The sequence below is a fragment of the Triturus cristatus genome, chromosome 1_2, assembly GCF_964204655.1.
Source record: "Triturus cristatus chromosome 1_2, aTriCri1.1, whole genome shotgun sequence".
Lineage (NCBI taxonomy): Eukaryota > Metazoa > Chordata > Amphibia > Caudata > Salamandridae > Triturus > Triturus cristatus.
This window is the reverse complement of record NC_140580.1, coordinates 403,295,024-403,314,690: the sequence shown is the minus strand read 5'-3', so window position 1 is coordinate 403,314,690 and position 19,667 is coordinate 403,295,024. Positions and strand designations below refer to the sequence as shown.

General features: G+C 47.4%; 1 protein-coding gene across 2 annotated transcripts in view; it reads right to left on the bottom strand.

Moving 5' to 3' along the window:
- FAS (Fas cell surface death receptor) overlaps positions 1 to 19,667 on the bottom strand; it is a 223,176-nt gene that overhangs the window by 202,938 nt on the left and 571 nt on the right. The window lies entirely within an intron of this gene.

Below are 19,667 nucleotides of genomic sequence, written 5' to 3'. Positions count from 1 at the left end.
CATTAGGTACACCACCATTTTACATGCTTATGTTTAAACTTGTGTTTGCTACATTTTAAAGATGCCATCTTTTCTGAAATGCTGACACTTGGCATACATTTGTTCGTGTACCTGTGCAGGATAATATTCTCAGAAATGGCTTTGCTTACATTTACACTTCTTCATAGGCATATTATCGAGTGCCTTGAACATTCAAGGGCTAAGTTCAATACGCAAAATGCTGATGTTTGTTATTGTCCGCTTAGAGACTGAGCTATCATGAAATAATCAATAATGGTGGCCTGACTGGGGCTTCGTACTTCATTTATATGTCACAACTAAAGTGCAAGGCTGACAATAACATTTCCATGGTGTTGAGCTCTATATTTGCCAATGCATGGTCCTTTATCCATTTTATTTTTGACTAGAAAAAAAAAACTATTGACCAGAACAAATGTCGATAAGAAGTAGCAATTGAAATGTGTGTTAATGGTATAATGTAACTTACCAGCAAGGATGCAGACACCTAAAGCAAAACTATCTTCTGTTTCTGTGTTGTTCCTGGCCCTACTTCACTGACATGGTATACTAAACCAATGGGAACTCACGTAGGGCAGGGCCGAAAGTCTGTCCCTCACACTGTGTCTGCTGAGCTCTCTAAAGCAGCACTCTGAATATTGTCAGAAATTGAGTTATGAGCTGGGCCACTGGAATTAGCTGGCAGGGGAGCACCAAAATACAGGCAGGGTTTAACTAAATTAGCCAACAAGAAAAGTCAAATTACGTCACATAGGGCCATACGTAGGTAACATACTATTTACCGATTCATAAATACCGAATTTTACGATTCGGTATTTAAGAATCGGTAAATAGTATGTAGGTAAAAAAATAGGTAAATTTTACCGATTCGGAAAGATTCGGTATTACTGATTCGGTATTTACCGAATCGGTAATGAGGCATACCTTCCCATTGATTCCTATGGGCTTGGAGGCCTATAGGAATCAATGGGAAGCCATTCACCATTACCGATTCGGTAAATACCGAATCGGTAATTAGGGGAGCATATTCAAGGGTGGCAGGGTGTCACATTGACATCCTGTTGCACCCCTGAATCGTGCATGTGTGCACATGTGGCGCACATATTTATTTATTTATTTATTTATTTTTATCATTTATTAAGCGCGAACAAATGCCCACAGGCGTCTCGGCGCTGTACTGTTATTACTCTCCCGGTGATCTGATGAGTTGTTAGAGGTTAAATAACCAGGTCTTCAATTTTTTCCTAAAGGACATTAAGTTTGAGCAAGATCTTATGGTTTGCGGGAGTGTATTCCATAGTCTTGGGGCGACTACTAGGAAGCGCCTGTCTCCCCAGTTGACTAGCCTGGTCCGTGGCACTACAAGATCATGTAGTTTTGCTGATCGTAGTGTTCGAGTGGGGACATATGGAACCAGATGTTCACACAGGAATTGAGGCGCTTGAAGGTGCAGTGCCTTGTAGACAATGCATAAAGTTTTGAATTTTATTCTGTTCCTAACAGGAAGCCAGTGGAGAGTCCTCAAGGTCTCAGCCACTGGCGCAAATTTAGGAATATCAAGAAGGAGTCTGGCTGCTGCATTTTGGATTGTCTGCATTTTCTTGATAATCCTGACTTGCGCATTCCCAAACAAGCCATTGCAGTAATCCAATGCTGACAAAACCAAGGCGCTGATCAATGTTTTTCCCACGTTTTTTGGAAGGAAAGGGAGAATTTTCCTAACCAGCCGTAATTTATGGAATGCCGTAGAGGCCGTTTGATTGGCATGGGCCATGAAATTTAGATTGTCGTCAAAGATGACTCCTAAATTTCTCACCTTCGTGACCGGCTTAGGTACCGCTCCGAAGGAGGAAGGCCACCAGGTTGGGGACCAGCTAGGATTGAGGTGGCCAAAGGTGACCACCTCGGTTTTATCAGAATTAAGTTTCAAACTGTTTGCTGACATCCAGTTACCTATGGCCAGCATACCTGTTCTGAAACGCTCCGCCACTGCTTCCCCATCATTTCTGACAGCCAGTATCAGCTGTGTATCATCTGCATATGAGGTAAGGTTCATCCCATGCGCTTTGATGGTGTTTGCGAGGTCCGACACATATATGTTAAATAGCGTCGGACTGAGGGATGAACCTTGAGGTACCCCACATGGCAGCGATAGCTCAGCGGATTCAAACTGGCCCAGTATGACAGACTGGGATCTCTCTGCCAGAAAAGACGCCAATAGATTTTTTGCTAGGCCTTGCACGCCCATTTTTTCGACACGGTTGACTAAGATCTTATGGTCAACCGTGTCGAAGGCGGCCGATAAATCTAGAAGTACCAGGAGCGCTGTACCGCCTTGGTCTCTGATTAATCGGATGTCATCCGCCGCTTTGATGAGCGCAGTTTCTGTTCCATGAAACTTGCGGAATCCAAATTGTGATTCGTCGAGCAGATGATATTGCTCGATGAATTCCGCGAGTTGGATATTCATGGCTTTTTCGATTATTTTAGCCAGAAAGGGTAAGTTTGCAATAGGCCTATAATTTTTTAGTTCTGTTTTATCTAAGCCAGGTTTTTTCAGGAGGGGTTTGAGTAAGGTCTTTTTTAATTGATTTGGAAAGATGCCAGTGCAAAACATGACGTTACATATTCGTGTGATGACTGGGGTAACAGTGTCCATTAGTGAACGAAGGGTATTCAGAGGACAGGGGTCTAGAGCTGATCCAGATTTAATAGTGTTAATGATGTGTTGAATTTGATCCTCTGTAACTTCTGCGAAGCGGGAAAAATTGTTGCTTGAGGATGATCTGTTTGTTTTATCTGGGTCCTGTTTATCACCTAGGCTGAACGCAGAAAATATGTCGTTCACCTTGGTGAAGAAAAATGATGCCAGTGAATCACAGACATCTTGTGAGCAAGGGGGATTAAGATCTGGGGCACATCCCGCTAAATGTTTAGTTATTTCGAAAAGTTTTTTATTGGAGTTTTTTGCGCTTTCGATTTGTTCGGTATAATACTTCTTTTTTGTCTCTATAATTGAGAGTTTATATTGGGTTAGCAATTCCTTATACACTTCCCTACTTTCATTATCGTACTTTTTCCTCCAGTTCCTCTCTTTATTTCGGCACTGCTGCTTCAGTTTCTTCAGCTCCTCAGTGTACCATGGTGCTGAGGGGGAGCTTCTGTTCCTGGACATTGTTTTAACTGGTACCAGTTTATTAGCAGCCTGGCCCACCCATGTGTAGTATTGCTCAATGGCAGTATCCGGGTCGGTGGCCCATATGGGTATTGAATTGTGCAACTCCTCCTTAAAACAGGGAATGTTAATGTCTTTCCAGACCTTGAACAATTCTCGCTTGGGGGGGTTTGTTATAGCGGTAGGTGTTTTATTAATTTGAATTGTAGCCAATACCAAATGATGGTCAGACCAGGTCATTGGCAGGACGTCGGTCACTAAGATATTATCTAGATTGGAGAAAATACCATCCAAGGTATGGCCTGCAATGTGAGTAGGTCCTTTTACCAACTGCGACAGACCAAAGACTTCCATTTCAGATTGCATGCCTAAGGGCATGTATATCTGCCACATGGCACTGTCAAAACAGCAAAAAATAGATTTTTGAAAGGTATTCGATATTTATCACCAACCTGTATTTGGTGGTAAATACCGAATCCTGAATACAATAAAACACTCACTTGAGTGCTCCCTACATATGATTTAAGGATTCGGTAATTTACCGAATCTGTATTTTACCGATTCTGTATTTTACCGATCCATTACCGATTCGGTAAATTACCGAATCCTTAAATCATGCCTCCTACATCTCAAATGCCTAAATACCGGTCGGTAACGGGATATTTACCGAATTTCGGCCGTTACCGACCAGTATTTAGCTACCTACATATGGCCCATAATGTGGAACATTTGTTGATCATAATAATTCATTATTTTGTCACTTTTACACAGGGTAATACTGTCTGGGGAAAAGATTCCACCTCAGTGCCAGTTTAACAACCAAATACAGAATTAAGCAACTGAAAGATGAGTGGCAACCTGTGGGAAAGACCTTCCACTGTGTGCGGACACATTTCGCAAAATGTTTAATAACTTTTGATCTGGTTGAGTTAGCCACTTTTTTTGTTCAAATCTGCAGATTTTGCAGCAGATGATTGGCTGGTTATGTGGCAAATGCATTATCATGCTAGAAAGCTGTGATAATTCCAGTGCTTCTGGTTATTGGTTACTAAATTAAAAAAAAAACACACACACACAATCTGGTGTGGCCAAAACAATAGTTCTCCGAGAATCTCTGCTCAATGTCTGGTATCTAGGGCACAAGCAGCAGTTAAATCCCAGAGAAAAGGAGCACCACCCACAATGCTAATGTTAAGACACTACTCAATTCCCCAAATCAATTCAGAAAAAAAGTAATGAGCAAAAAGTCACCAAAATCACTAAAAATGGATAAGATGAAGCAGAGATATGATTTTTAAAGTTTTAGGTAAAATCGCCTGTAAAAAGCATGCAGAATGTTTAAAATCCAGCTGAATGAATCCGTCTCTTTCCAGACCCTGATTGCAGCAACTTTTAAGACTGCTTTTTCCAGCACTGACTTTTCCGTAGAGTTTCTCCACTATTACTGGATCCTCAACCATGTACATTGGTTGCATCTTTGTAACTGGAGTCTGAGCAAAGTACATTGGAAACATCTTTGCTACTGGAGTACCAACAAAGTACACCGGATGCATCTTTGATAATGTCACGCCTGGTCCTCTGTAACAGAGTATCTCTCACCGTTTAGCACAAGGATGCCCACTGTGGCAAATATATCAACATAACTTTTTCCTCAGATTAGTTTCTCTGGTGATCCTATCAATCTGAGGGTGCCTTTCTCTATAGTGACCGCTTCATTTTTTCAAACCTCATGGATGCAACTTTGGCCTCATTACACGTTAGGCGGACTAGGGTGAGGTGTTTACCACACTTGGTAAAGACCATTAACTCAGGGTGATATATTTACCAAATGTGGTAGATGCCACACATTCGGAGTTTCAATTTTCAAACGAGGCATAATATGTCAAATTAGCATTTAGTACACAACTTCCACATAGTTTGCCTTTTTTCACCAACTTATTCCCCCTGTAAATTTTAGCAGCTTTGGCCTGCCAGAATCTATTGGAAAAACTGCAAGAAAGTGATGATTAACAAATAACTCTTAGGGGGGAGGAGCTTAGCGCGTGATCAAGATGGCCGCGTGAGCCTAGAGCTCCCGAGACCCTCGCTCCCTCCGGCATCTATCCTGTCTATTATCCTGTACTTGATGCCCAGACTATTGGAGAGGATCTGCTGCTGAGGCGGGAACCGTTGTCCGGGTCGAAATCGCCCACCGGAGACCGAAGTTATACTGCCTGGAAGTTTGGGGCCTAATCCCCGCACGGTGCCCGGGACTTGAGTCGGCACAGTGTCCGTGCCCTAATTGAACAACAGCGGCCTGGTCGGGGAGGAGTCGTCGGAGGTGGAGGGGATTTCACTTTCACTTTCGATTTGCCTTCCAGTCTCCAGGGCGCCCGTGACGGGGCGTGCGCGGCGCCAGCCACTGGTTGCATGCCCATTTACCCTGTACGGGCCAGGAGATTGTCTACACGGCAGATTGAGATGTCGACCAGGTCGGACGCCGAAAAGCAGAAGCCCAAGAACACCAGGCGGGGCACCTCCACCCAGACTAATACCATGGACCGCTATGCCCATCAGAGGGGGTCCCCGGGCGAATCGGGCCCGACGTCGGAAGCCTCGAAGGACGCGGCGTCCCCCTCCACAGAATTAACCCTGCAGGACATCATGGGGGCCATCGAAGGGATGAAGTCCTCGATTGGGCAGCAATTTGAGACCCTGGCACAAAAAGTAGATGCCATATCGATAGATGTCAACCTGGTTCGGGCCGACCTCGGCAAAACTAATGAGCGGGTTCAGTCCTTGGACCTCAAGACTGCCGGCCTCCTGGGCGATGTCTCCGGCCTCCAGCAGGAAGTCCGTACTCTCCGGGCAGCAAATGATCACTTCGCCCGCCGGTTGGAGGACTTCGAAGGCCGTGCGAGGCGCAACAACGTCCGCATCATTGGGGTCCCGGAGAATTCGGAGGAGCAGTCGGTGGACCTGTTCGTGGAGGACCTGGTGGTGAACCATCTGGCACCCAAAGGCCTTAGCAAGTTCTTTACCGTCGAACGGGCCCATAGAGTTCCTGGCGGGAGGCCCAAGGTGGGGGCCCCACCAAGGCCGATTGTCGCCCGGATCTTTAATTTCAGGGATCGAGATGCCATACTACAAGCATCGCGGATGGCCGGCCCGCTGCCATTCCAGAACACTACTGTAAGCTTTTATCCGGACTTCACTCAGATGGTGCAAAAGCAGCGGCAAGGCTTCATGGCGGTCAAGAGAAGACTGCGTGAGATGGGACTAAAATATGCCATGCTCTTTCCTGCAAGGTTGCGGGTGGTGTTCGAAGAGCGAACTTTCTTTTTTGAGGCACCCGACATGGTCGGAGACTGGTTGGATACTCTGCCCCAAGGGCGGCCTGGCGTGGAACGCTCTGGTGGCGCAGATGGTGCCGGTGACGAACATTGAACCGGGACTTAAGTACCACGACTCCGATCCCTCCGGGAGGTTGATAGTCCGGGGGGTGGCGGGGGCAGTAGGGGAGCTTTTCCTCCTCTGGGGTTCTTTCCGTAGACTAGTTTTATAAGGGGCGACAGGCACACTGCAAGTTGGGGGGCACTTTAGAGCTTACGCAGGGGTGCAGGGTGGGGGGTGGGTGGGGTTTATTGTTGGGGTTGTTGTTGTTTGTGGTTCAGCAAGGCGTCATGATGCAAGCTCCTGTGGTTCGGGTCGGGTTCCACGTGGGTGGTGGTGGTCTCCTTACATGCTGGGATGGGGGGTAGGGGCCTCAAAATACTCAGTTGGAATGTGAATGGCCTGGGGGATCGTATTAAGCGTGGGATTGTACTGCAATTTCTGAAGAGATGTGCCCCTGATATTGTCCTCTTGCAAGAGACGCACTTGATTGGCAACACGTGCCATGCACTCAATCGTAAAGGCTATAAGTTTGTTGCGCATTCCGGGTTCACCTCGGGTTCCAGAGGGGCGGGAATACTAGTCAGGTCCTCTCTCCCACTTGAGGTTGATTCTACTACCGTAGACGATAGGGGGCGCTTCGCGGCAGTAGCGGGACGGTGGGAGGGCAGGACGCTGGTCCTGGTGTCGGTTTATGTCCCCCCTGCATTGCAGCCCACTACCCTAGCGGACTTAGAGAGGACATTACTGGATCTCCCAGAGGGCGTGTTGGTGGTGGGTGGTGACTTTAATGCGGTCGGCTCAGGCCTGCTTGACAGGCACCCGCAGAGGATCTCGGGGGGGGCTCAGAAGTGGCTTCCTGATTTCATGGATACTCTAGGGCTGGTTGATTGTTGGAGAATGTTGCATCCCACACAACGGCAGTACACTTTCCACTCAGGTGCGCATGGCAGTCTCTCCAGAATTGATTATGTCCTTACTCTGGCTGCACACGCTTCCAGTGTCTCTGAGGCCAGGCACATGGCACGAGGTATTTCTGACCATTCTCCGGTGTGGATCTGTATGGATGTTACCAGAGGAGTGGGTGGTAGGGTGGCCCCAATTAACCCGTGGCATCTTAGAGACCCTGTGACTCGTAGTGAGGTACTTAAGGCGATCGACCGTTATTTTCAAGAAAACCTCGGTTCGGTCACGTCGGCGGTGTCCTTGTGGGAAGCATTCAAAACCGTGATTCGGGGTGAGGCCCTCTCCTTGATTACAGCGGCCAAGCGTCGGAGGGACGCGGAGGTCGCCCAGCTTGAGGCGGAGATCGCAGACCTAGGGCTGGCCCTGGAGGGTGGGGTCGCGGAGGAGGCGCTGCACGAATTGAGCCTTAAGCAATCGGAGTACAGGGCCCTCGTGACTGACGCAGCCAAGGCTCTGAGTAGGGAACAGCGGGGCCGTCTGTACGACGTCGGGGACAAGGCCGGGAAATTGATCGCGTGGCTGGACAAGAAGGAGAGGGTCAATCGAGTGGTGCCGGACCTAGTGACGGAGGCTGGCGTCCTGGTCATGGAGCCGGAGGACATAGTCCAGTGCTTTGCGGATTACTTCCGCACGGTCTATACATCCGTGTCGGACAGGCCTGTGGAGGACTCGTGTGCGCTCCTGCGCGATCTCGCCCTGCCTTGCCTCTCCGACGTGGACAGGGATGACCTTGATGGCGACATCACGGTCGATGAGATTGCGGGGGCGATCCGTTCTTTGCGTCCGGGCAAGGCCTCGGGTCCGAATGGTCTGCCCATTGAGCTCTACAAACTCCAGCCGGACAAGATCGCTCCGCATCTACGAGCCATGTTTGTGGAGGCGCGGGCGACGGGTTCCCTCCCGCTCGACCAGCGCCTGGCAATGATCGTGGTCATCCATAAAGATGGCAAGCCTAGAGACAGGTGCAGTTCATACCGGCCGATCTCGCTCATTAACGCTGAGCCGAAGATCCTTGCTAAAATCCTCGCGAACCGGCTAGTCAGGGTGATCGGTGACCTGATCCACCCCGACCAATCTGGATTCATCCCACATCGGAATACTGCGTTGAATCTTAGGCGCATTCATGGTGTGATCGCAAGGGTCGGGACGATGCGGGAACCGGCCGTGGTGGCGGCGCTCGACGCAACGATGGCGTTCGACACGGTTGAGTGGGCATATTTGTGGGCCGCGCTCGCGAAGTTCGGCTTCGGGCCCGGATTTGTGGGCTGGGTGAGGCTCTTATACGAAGGACCTCTCGCCAAAGTTGCGGTTAACGGGAGGGCCTCCAATCCCTTCGACTTGGGAAGGGGTACCAGGCAGGGTTGTCCCCTCTCGCCGCTGTTGTTCGCTCTCGCCCTTGAGCCGCTAGCGGCATGGATACGGTGGCACCCAGACGTGAGGGGGATTCGCTGGTCCCCCGATCACGAGGACCGCATTTCCCTCTATGCCGACGACATTCTGCTCTATCTTACCTCACCCCGGAAGTCCATTATAGTTGTCTGCGACATCTTGACTTCCTTCGGGAGGAACTCGGGGCTCACCATCAACTGGGGTAAGTCATACCTGTACGCCCTGTGTGGAGACGCTCCGGTTCCCCCGCGGAATTGCCCGATCCAGATCGCCCGGGAGGGCTTTCAGTATCTTGGGATCTATATTTCAGCCGACCCCACGGTACGCTATGAGCGAAACCTGCTCCCTCCGTTGGCGCGCCTGCGGCGGGACGTGGCGGGCTGGAGGCGGCTGCCGCTTTCCCTCCTCGGTCGTGCGGCGCTCTTTAAAATGATGTCGCTTCCCCGCTTTCTCTATGCCCTGCAGAACACCCAGGAGCTGGTCCCGGCCAGTTACTTTCGGGAGGTTGAGAGTCTACAGCGTTCGCTGCTGTGGGACGGCCGCCCGCGTATAGCGATAGCAAAACTAACTCTCCCTTGGTATGACGGGGGTATCGCGCTTCCCGACATCCGGAGATACTATTGGGCCTCCCAACTGAGCGCAGTCAACCACGGAGTCTACGGTCCTGCGCTTAGCCCCGGCTTCGCTATGGACCGGTGGTTGTTGCGGGGTGGTGGCTACTATAGAGCACTTTATTCAAGGGCCCCGGCTGGATCCCTCACGGGGCCGACCGGGGTGGCGGTGCACGTGTGGAAGGCAGTCACGAACTCCCTGGGGTGGAAGGATAGACTCACACTGGCCACCCCGCTGTTTGACTCGGACATGCTGGGGAAACTCTGGAACTCTAAGGGTTTCGACAAATGGGACCTGATTGGTATCTCCAGGGTGGGGGACATGCTGGCCAAGGGGCGGATTAAGTCGTTTACTGAGCTGCAGACGGAATATGCGCTAGAGAGCACGGAATACTTCCGATACGCGCAGGTACGTCATGCGCTGCGGTCGGTCCTCGTTGAGGGGGAGAAGGTGCCCGAATCCTCTCCGTTGGAGGACCGGATCTTGGACGGCCATGTGCCGGAGAGCACAATCTCTCTCATTTACAAGAAGCTGGTGAACGTCCGTACCGATCTCCTCCTGGGGGTGCGAGACCAGTGGACTAGAGACGGTCTTGAGCTGGACGATGAGGACTGGCAGTGCGCTGTCTCCTCCCCGAAAGAGGTTGCCATCCCCGCCAGGCTGCGGCTGGTCCAGCTTAAGATACTCCACAGAGTCTATGTCACTGGCCCCCGGTTGGTCCACATGGGTTTCTCCGAGGACGGGCTGTGTAAGAGGGGCTGTGGGATGGTGGGCACCTTTCTGCACATTATATGGGAGTGTGGTGTGATTGCGGAATTGTGGAAGCAGATTCATGTTGTGATGCAGGAGGTCACGGGTATTGTGTTGCACTCAGAGGCGCGGCGCTGTCTCTTGAACGTGTGGGGCCCTACAGACTACGATGCTGCGCAGACTCAATGGGTGACCCTTGGTAATATGGTGGCCAAGCGGGATATTGCACGATTGTGGGGATCCCCTAGCCCGCCCACCCTGGATGCATGGAAGAACAACATGGACTGGTGCATGTTTCGGGAGAAAACAGTGTATTGTGCACGGGGGAGGCCCAAGAAATGGCACAAGGTGTGGGGGGGGTGGAACCAGTATAGGGGGTACATCTGCCTGCCTCCTGCCACTGACCCGCCAGAGGAGCACCTTTCCCCCTAGCCCCACTTCCGACTTGAGTTTTGCGGATGAAATCTGATAGAAAGTTAGTGCCTCTGCCTCTCCCTCCCCTCCACACTTGAGGGCTGATCTGATGGTGGATATGGGGCCGCCTCATCGGTGGGATCTGACGCGAACACATGATGTATATTGCCTTGCTCGTTATGTTTTTCTTTAAAAATTGAAACCTTTTTTCTCTCCTGCATGACAGCTATAGAAGACTACATATGTTGATTGACGAGCTGCCGAACCTCCGGGTTGTCGGCTGAATAGCTGTGTATTTGAAATATCCGAATAAAGGTTTTTAAAAAAAAAAAAAAAAAAAAAAAAAACAAATAACTCTTAATTCTGATCTCTGAGCAAACATTTAGGTAGAGATTGGAATTTAGCCCTGAACTTGTAACAAGGGCTTTGGTCTCAGCCTGTTCACAAAGAATGAAAGGGCTAATCTGGTGAAAGATTACCCAATAGAGCTCAAACCCCAGTTGACAATAATGAGATACATTTTGGAAGGACTGTTCCACCATTAGGTAAGCCTTTATTTCTCATTACTCTTGTGATGTATGAATTAGTCATCTTTGATTGCCTCATATGACACTTATGCCTATTTGTGCAATTTCCTCTGCAACCCATTCCATTACATTTATTGTTCTGAAGGCTACATACCGAGTTTACAAAACCGAATTATTGTTTGGTGAGTTTTTATTCACTCATTCGATTGTTAGGTCATCTCTGTGGGACCCTCATTGACTGATTTAAATAATTTCATTTAGAACTCCCTTAAAGATGAGCTGGCCAGCCGTCTTTCTCTCCCTCCATAGGAACTCATGGATGGTAATTTTTCATGTGACTCAAAGTGAGTTTTTGCATGAAACCTTCCCGGCTGAGAGAAAACACACAATTTTTATTTCACTTAATCCCACCCTGCCCTTACCACACAGGTTGCCCCTCCCCCGTGTCCTGATGAAGAGCCTCTTAGATTGTTCAAACTGCCACTATTATCCAGGTCGAAATGTCAGCAATATATATTGAATGCAACAAAGCAATGATCCTCCTCGGACTTCTAAGAAACCTGGCAATCAGCTTGCAGGTTGCTTTAGCACTGTGTCACATATTTTACTGAATTTTATTTGTGCAATCACTTTATCCCTCACTTGTTCTCTCCACAAGAGCACTTGTGTCACTCTGTTCCCACCTTTTGGAGAAACCGCTTATTCATTGTGCATGAAAAAAAAAAAATGAATGTACTTGTGTTACGATATAAGTAAAAATCTAAAAATAAATAAATTTGTAGTGAATAACTTATTTCTCCATGGTTGACCATGGTTGGGTTTTTTCATCCTTGTTGTTGATTTACTCCTTGTTTGACCTTGAATTCCTCTTGGCTATTTGCGTGATTGATTGCCGACAGGATTTTTGTTGTTTATACTACCTACTATAGCATTCAGCATGTAATAGTGAAGGAACATTCTGCAGGGTATAACAGTTTCAACATATTAATATTATACATATTAACAATTTGAGGCATATTGTGAAGAAATTATCTCCTCACAATCACATGATTTTTGGTCAAGTGCTGAAGCCTGAATTCAGAACCCAGATCTCCGTGAACCATGAGCAGCCACTGTACAAACTGGGCACCTTAAAGCCCTGCACAAACTTGCAGAGCCCAGCATTCTGATAGCACTAGTCCAATGCCCCAGATATGATAAAAGTAAGGGCAGTCCAAGTCTGGATTCAGTCGAAGAGGCGCCTGCACGAGATAATTCTCCATCTCAGGAATTCACTATTAAAAATGCAGGCGCTGCGACAGATCAAAATGCCCCACAAAGGGTACTTTGTGAGACTTCATTAGATGGGAGCAGTTCTTTATGTGTTTAATCGCTAGTGCACAGTTACCCATGCCCAGGGAGTCCTTGAACCTTAAAACCAGCCCAGGTCCTGGTAGAGGCGATCCGTGAGACTGAGTCCATACTCCACATGCAGCTTCTGTCACATGCAAAGAGGATGCTCTCAGGCAAGGACAGCTTTCCCTTGAAAGTTAGTTACCCCCTCCCAGCTTTCATTCATCTTTGTGATTTGCAAGAAGGGGGGGTGCCCCCTTCTCATATCCTTTCCTTTGCAGCCCGTAGGGACGTACAGGGACAGATGTGCTAACACGCACTCTTGCAGAAGTGCATAAACTCTGCATGGTGCAGCTCCGCAAGTGGGCTAGTTTCTAGCCTCGGACCGGAAGTATTAATGAGGCACACACACCCATCTTATTCATAGCCATAATGAGGCAGGGATAGACACTGTGCCCCATTGCAAATGGCAAGGCCTGCGAGGGGCAGCAGATCTCGGTCTCTGCTCTTTTGTAGTGTGCCAGCACTGCGACTCCTAGCCCTTGAAGAGGCTGAGCTCAAAATGCCATGCTTCATGGCACTGTTAAAAGGGACATGAAACTGATATGTGTACCCACGATGCCAGCAGCTGTCACACATTCAGTGGAAGCTGTCTAATGTGGAAAACTCTGACTCTCACACACCAATGTTTTGAGACCACAGGAGCAAAAGCACTAAGGGCCATATGTATCAAGCCTTTTTACCGTTTGCAAAAGGGCAGATTCTCAGATTCGACTCGTTTGCAAATTGGAAAAAACCTTTTGGGATGTATCATTCCAAAAGGCCATCGCAAAATAGAGAACTGAAAAATTTGCGATTCTCTATTTTACGAATGCAATTAAGGAATTGCAAATTGCGATTCCTTAAATGCAATTCTGGAAGCACCAGAAATTCGCTACTTGGCCTTAATGAATTGCAAATTACCACCTACTTCAAGTTGGTGGTAATTTGAGATTTTCTCTAAAAAAGCACTTTTTTGATTTTTTAAAAGTGCCATATGTTGCAAGGGCATGTATGTGCGCAAAATGTGCACACATGCATATTTCAGGGGTGCAACAGGGTGTCCTTTTGGCACCCTTGCAACCCTGAAATTGCATTCTGAATTTGCGATTCTCTAATTGGAAATCGCAAATTGAGAATGTCTTCCCATTCACGTCTATGGGCCTCCTAGCCCATAGGAATGAATGGGAAAGTATTCCTTGTTTGCAAATCTCAATTTGCGATTCGCAAATAAGGAATATGCAGGATTCGCAAAAATGTTCGCAAATCCTACATACATTGCATTTTGCAATTCTCTAATTGCGATTCACTAAAAATCACAATTTGAGAATCGCAAAACTCTTTTTTCATACATATGGCCCTAAGTAATTTCTTTGCAAATCAGGAGTATGGTCACTCTTAGTGGAGTCTTTCCTTTCTGACTCTCAAAGTGATTCTGTAATTCAGAAAGTACAATAAAATGCTGTGTTTGTAGACCGGATGAGATTGACTGTTTGATTAGTTAAAATCGTTACAGGAAAAACAAGCAATGATAATTGCATTAGGTTTCGCCTATGTGATTAATAATTTTAAAACATTTCTATGTGTTAGCTTGGTGAGCAGTTGTGCGATATAATTTAAAGAAACTCTGTGAAAGTGTTATGATTTGTTTACTGAGAAAGGCTATATATTGTGCAGTAACTGGTGTTAATAGAAAGGAAGTGGTTAAAACAATGAGCAGGAAGGAGGACGTGGCGGGTTAAAAGCTCGGCGGGTGGTGTTTTAACATGCCATGGAGGTCATGTGAACAATACCTATTTGTTCTGTTACCAAAGTGTGGACATATTTCAAACATTAAAACAGGAGCGCCGAAAAACAGGTTAGAATGCTGGTATTACCTGCTGTATGTAACTAATACAAAAACAACAGTTGATGAACAGAATACAGAACAATGTCATACATTCACCCCAGTAGAGAGATCTGGGCCTAAATCCGACGTCACTTTTGCTCACCATGCCATTCCAGTTTGAACCCAGCCATATGCACATCAGTCTTGACCCTGTGCCTCATGGGAACAGTCCAGCCCGAACTGCCAAGCCAGGTCCTCCCTGGACTGGAAACAAGCATCCTAGGACCGGTTTTGGGGTTTCACCCCTCTTCAGCCAGGCTAGCTCGATTCCAGTGGCAAGGAGAGCACGGGACCCACGTCTGGGCATACCCGTCCCACTCGGGGTGACAAGTGCAAAAACAACAGTTGGTGGACAGAATGCAGAACAATGTCATACATTCACCCCAGTACAGAAATCTGAGCCTAAATCCATCGTTTTTTTGCTCACCATGCCATTCCAGTTTGAACCCAGCAATATGTAAATCAGTCTTGACCCTGTGCCTCATGGGAACAGTCCAGCCCGAACTGCCAAGCCAGGTCCTCCCTGGACTGCAAACAAGCATCCTAGGACCGGTTTCGGGGTTTCAACCCTCTTCAGCCAGGATAGCTTGATTCCAGTGGCATGGAGAGCACGGGACCCACGTCTGGGCATACCGACCCACTCGGGGTGACAAGTGCAAAAAAAACAGTTGATGGACAGATTGCAGAACAATGTCATACATTCACCCCAGTACAGAGATCTGGGCCTAAATCCATCGTTTTTTTGCTCACCATGCCATTCCAGTTTGAACTCAGCCATATGCAAATCAGTCTTGACCCTGTGCCTCATGGGAACAGTCCAGCCCGAACTGCCAAGCCAGGTCCTCCCTGGACTGGAAACAAGCATCCTTGGACCGGTTTCGGGGTTTCACCCCTCTTCAGCTAGTATAGCTTGATTCCAGTGGCATGGAGAGTACGGGACAATCAAATTATCCTGGCTGAAGAGGGGGGAAAACAATGAAAGAGCAGCAGTTGAAGCAAAAGTAATCTTTGTATTATTTTAGACAAAGTGTCCTGCTACAAGAGGAAAGCATCCCAGGAAAAAAACCACACAAGGAACCCGTAATCCTCTCCATCAAGGAGCAATTTCCGCAGCCAGAGTACGCAAAAGTAACGTCTTTCTATTAAATAACAGGGTTCGTGCTGCAGGAGCTAAAATTGATAAAGGTGTTTTAATTAAAAACTCAAAAATCGCAGGCATCCGCTCCGAGCCAGCTTCCATTTCGTCCGATTATCCGATCTCGTACCTCCAGATAATGGAGTGGCCCATTTATATAGGCATAAATAGCCTCGGTGGTGATTTTTATAGCAAGATCACAGGTCTCTTTGTCGAGGTCTGGCTTTCTTTATAGACTAAAATTGGCAGATGACTCTTGGAGGCAATAGGTTTAGCTGTAGAAGGGGAGACGCGAGTTAAACACAGGAAACAAGGCTTGAGTGTCTGCCAATAAAAATTATCACAAATCAGGGCTGCTGATGTCACAACCCCTAGGGTCGAAGGTCAGGAGAAGGAATAAATGGCTCTGAAAGGGACAGCCTGTCTGGTGCGCTGAGCTGTTGTTGGCGCGCGGGTTCTTGGGATATGAGTGAATGGGCGAGACAATGGCACCCAGAGTGCCTCATTAGCAGCGAGGGCCGGGCCCAGGAGAAGTGTTTTATGAGGCATGCGCGCCCCACTGTGTGATGTAAATTTAATAATTACTATGATCTAATGGCCGTCCCTGAGCCTGAATGGAGCCCCTCTTCATTCAGTAGTGTAGTCGGTGAGTTGCCACTCCGAGCTGGAGCCTGCCAGGCTGGTGGCAGGTCAGCGGCCGCCATTTTGCATTCCACATGAATACAGAGCATTTGAGAGCCGATTGAGGTCCCAGGCTTTCGCGGGGAGAGTGGCAGATTGTAGGTCACCCTTGATTGGCACTGCCCGGGCCGCAGGAGGTGAGACAGATGAAAAAACCTGTTGGCAATGCGAGGGGAGACTTTAAAGCCACCTCACGTTAATTAGCTTGCCCGGAGCAGAAACGTGCCAGGCAGTTTTCCTTCAGCAAAAACTGTGCTTGGAAACGGATATGAAAATAAACACTATGGCTGATCAAAGCATACTACCTGTACCACGTGTGTCTGGGTTTTCCATGTGCTGTTTATTTTACGTAATCACGCGTACAAAGGGGGCATTTATTTTTGTTGCATTTGGTAATGAAAAAGTTAAAAACGTGTTTTTTCATTTCAAGGTATGGCTGAACCGGGGCCTGGTCAGTTTAAACGTGGAGAGCTATCCATGTTTGTGCAACTGTGCATAAGGTCGTATGCAGCGACTCTGGTATGATTTTAGAACGCAGTTGTCTGGTTTGGCAACAACATTTATACAATTAGGCGGGATTGCTTCAAAGTTGTTTCAGGATGATGAGTATGCACGCATTTTTAGGAGGTTAGGTAACTTCAGAAAAAGGTGTGCAAATGGAATGATGTGTTCTCTAAATGTCTTGTTTTCTTATTTTCTAACCATTACCCAGATCTCCTGTCAACGAGATCTGTTCTAACAAGCATTGGCCAAGCGCGCGCCTCACGCTCAGTATAAAGAGGCGGGGGGGGCTGAGAACAGCAAAGCTGCGGCGAAAGTGAAAGTGATCGCGATCAAGCGCGGCGAGCGATGCGCTTAATGAGCATGACGAGGACAGCCATATGGCGCCTCTGCTCGTAAGCGCGCGCCGGCGCACATGCACGCAAGCTGTAGGCCAGCCATGGTAGCATTTTTTGAAGCCCTTAACTAAAAGTCTTGCCAGACCAGCGCATGCGCTGGGTCAGGCGAGACCTAAATAGGTGGTACTAAGGAGGGACTTTTAAGCCTATTTACTAATGAAAAGCCACAGTTTACAATTGACAATAACACAAGCCAATGAAAAAACTGGGTGGAGAGTGGGCAGAGCTTCACGTCCATACTTTAATACAACATGCCTTGCAGAGCAGCTCATGCACTGCCCAGGCTCAAAAGTCAGATCCATACTCATCTTGTATTACTGACAAAGTGATTCCAAAGTAATAATGTACTACACATTTGTAAAGTTTAACAGTTTACGGCTACTGCTATCACACCGCTACTCAATTACCCGCACAGCCTCTTGTCGTAAGTAATCTCATACCACTCAATACAGATACTAAGCTCCACCTTTAAGGTACGCAGGGTAAATACAACAAACATTGGCATAGTCAATAGGTCTCGCTTTTGGGACCTTATAAGTGTTTAGCCATGCAACAGTTGCATAACTAAATACTTATAAGGTCCCAAAAGTGAGACCTATTGGCTATGCCAATGCTTGTTTCTGTTTATTACTGCTCTGTAGTAATGGCGGCACATGGGTGCCACCATTACTACGTAGAAGTAATAAACAGGCTCACGGAGAACATCAAAACGGCCGCAAAAGTGAAAGTGATCGCGATCAAACATCAAAGCGGCCGTGTGGCCGCGAAAGTGAGGCGCCCACGCACTGTAGCTCTAGGCTACGGTGGTAGGACTTTTTTGAGCCCTCACAAAATGTCTCGCCAGACCAGCGCATGCGCTGGGTCAGGCGAGCCCTAAAAAGGGGGGACGGGAATCACGGGACATTAGCCCCTTATAAGATTATATTGAATTCAATAGATTTCTTGTGAAACCTAATTATTTATACCCCCCTCCAAAACCCCTTGCAAGTAAAAGCACAAACAAAAAAAACCTTATTAGCACATTTCATTTGCGAGCCAACAGAAGTCAATGCAGTTTTTTAAACACTCATGGAAGCGGCCCTCTTCATATTAGAAACCAGAAGAGACTACCATTAAAAGCTCTCCAGTGTAAACAGTATACCGGAATTTTGCATTAACAAAATCAGGGATTTTGCTGTCTGCTGGCTTTGTGAATACATCTCTGGTATGCAAACTTAGGAAATAGTACACCACATTCAAATATCTGGGTTCAAGGTGCTTTAAGTTTCTGTCAAGCATAAACCGCAATTACAAAAATACACGCCAACTACGCCGGCATTTTAGGCAGGGCACAAGTCGGGTGGACGGCATCCACCCACTATTTTCACAGGGTGAACGCCATCCACCCTGCCAAGAATTTGGGCCTCACTGAATAATGTGCTGAACTCGTCCCAGGACACTTTCAGCAGTGCCTGCACCTTGTTTGCTTTCCATCTGCAACAAGCAACAGCATGCAGGCGGGGGCGGGGCTTTCTTATTTAAGACTCCTGCTGAGCCCATAACAAAGGCCGAATTTGAGGGGTCATCTGGCCTCCTTTTATTCCAGTCTCTTGGCTGGGAGCAGTCAGGCGCCTCACACCTGATGCAAATGAAGCAGAGGGGAAACAAAGGCTCACTCACACCTTGTTAGCACTTCACACACTTAAAAGAGGCAGCTTTTGACTTAGTTAAGCCCCTGTTTTAGGAGATATGCATCCACTGTAAGAATTTCAGATGTGTTGGTCTTTCCCAGTATTTACACAAAGCAAATTGCATTTATATAGAGCTTACTACACCTGAGGAGGCGTTAAAATAATTTAAGTACCACTATTTTTACTTGTATAGCCCTACTCATACCAATGCAGGGTGTTAGAGGGCTTTACATCAACACATGCATATTATATGTACAATAAATTATATAAGTTTGTAAATGAATGCACAGGATGTGTAACATTAAACTGGGGGATTGCAAGGTGTAGAAGTCACATATGTTCCATAGCTCGCTGTGCTATTATCCTCAAAATGCGCTCAAACGTACACATGATAGACTTGCTAAACATATATGTGAGGGCTTTAGATCTAATGTCACTTCTTGTGATGCCACTTCCTGTAAAGTCGTGGCTTGTGATGCCACTTTCTATGACGTCAGTTCTTGTGATGCCATGTGTGATGTCATGCGCCGTGATGTCGCGCGCCGTGGTCACTTGCATATGCCTTGCTGGGTTAGTCCCCCCATTTGTTTTTTCAGGACTTGTGCCCCGATTATACGTGTATACGAAAACAGTAACTGGCTTCTACTGAAATGTATACATTTTATACATTCGAAGCGTAAATACAGGATTTAAAAACATTGATTGTTACGGGGTGCGATTAGAAACTCTTTTACATAAAGGAAAATAGAACTAGACCACAACCAAGTAAGTGAGCGTAGCGACAAGGTCTAAGAGTCACC